The sequence below is a fragment of the Octopus bimaculoides genome, chromosome 7 (assembly GCF_001194135.2).
Source record: "Octopus bimaculoides isolate UCB-OBI-ISO-001 chromosome 7, ASM119413v2, whole genome shotgun sequence".
In the NCBI taxonomy this organism is placed as follows: domain Eukaryota; kingdom Metazoa; phylum Mollusca; class Cephalopoda; order Octopoda; family Octopodidae; genus Octopus; species Octopus bimaculoides.
Window position 1 is genome coordinate 36,763,689 of NC_068987.1, and position 793 is coordinate 36,764,481.

Genomic DNA, 793 nt, shown 5'->3' on the forward strand with positions numbered 1-793 from the left:
ATATATATATATATATATATATATATATATATATATAAGCATATATTTTATATAAAATTGGATGTATTAAAATTGCAAGCATTTATATATTGTGTGTGTATATGTGGTTATGTGTGTATATATGTTACGTATGTTTGTGCATGTTTAATTAATATGTATGTTCGTATGTCTGTCTACAAGTTTTTAATTGTGTATGAATACTGATGGCTTTATCGCGCGTCAACTTCAGGTGTATGATTACCAACTAAAATATAATATTATGCTGATATGTGATCATAAACATATATAGACACACTATGGTGGGGAGAGGCCTTGAGTAAGATAGATAGTGAGAGAAAGAAAATTATTAATAGTCGGAAGAAAATTGAATAAAAAAAGAGAGCTTGAGAGAGGAATACAGAATATGATACAGAGTGTATATCAGATTGTCATAAGAGATGAGTTCAAAATTTTAAATGATTCATAGATGGATTGGTAGATAGGAAACAAAGGTATGCGTATGGAAATGTTAATGTTTTTAATGTGTTTAAGCATATTTGGAAATACAATCACGTGTTTTTTTATATTTCGGAGTTACAATTATTTACCAAAAGACAATGACCACATTAAAATTGTACAATTGACATTCTTCATGAAGATTTGTGCATTCACAGTTGGTGAAGATCCCTTACGTTGTTGTTGGTTGTTGTTTTTTAAGCTTAGATAATGCTTAAATATCGGTGTGTAGTTTTGGGTGGTTCTGTGGCATATACGTGTATGTGTGTGTATGCGTCAGTATTTATATATGTATATA

The 793-nt window shown here is 29.0% G+C and overlaps 1 protein-coding gene across 3 annotated transcripts in view; it reads right to left on the bottom strand.

Moving 5' to 3' along the window:
• The window catches only part of LOC106874046 (uncharacterized), a 163,309-nt gene that overhangs the window by 57,270 nt on the left and 105,246 nt on the right, over positions 1–793 (bottom strand). The window lies entirely within an intron of this gene.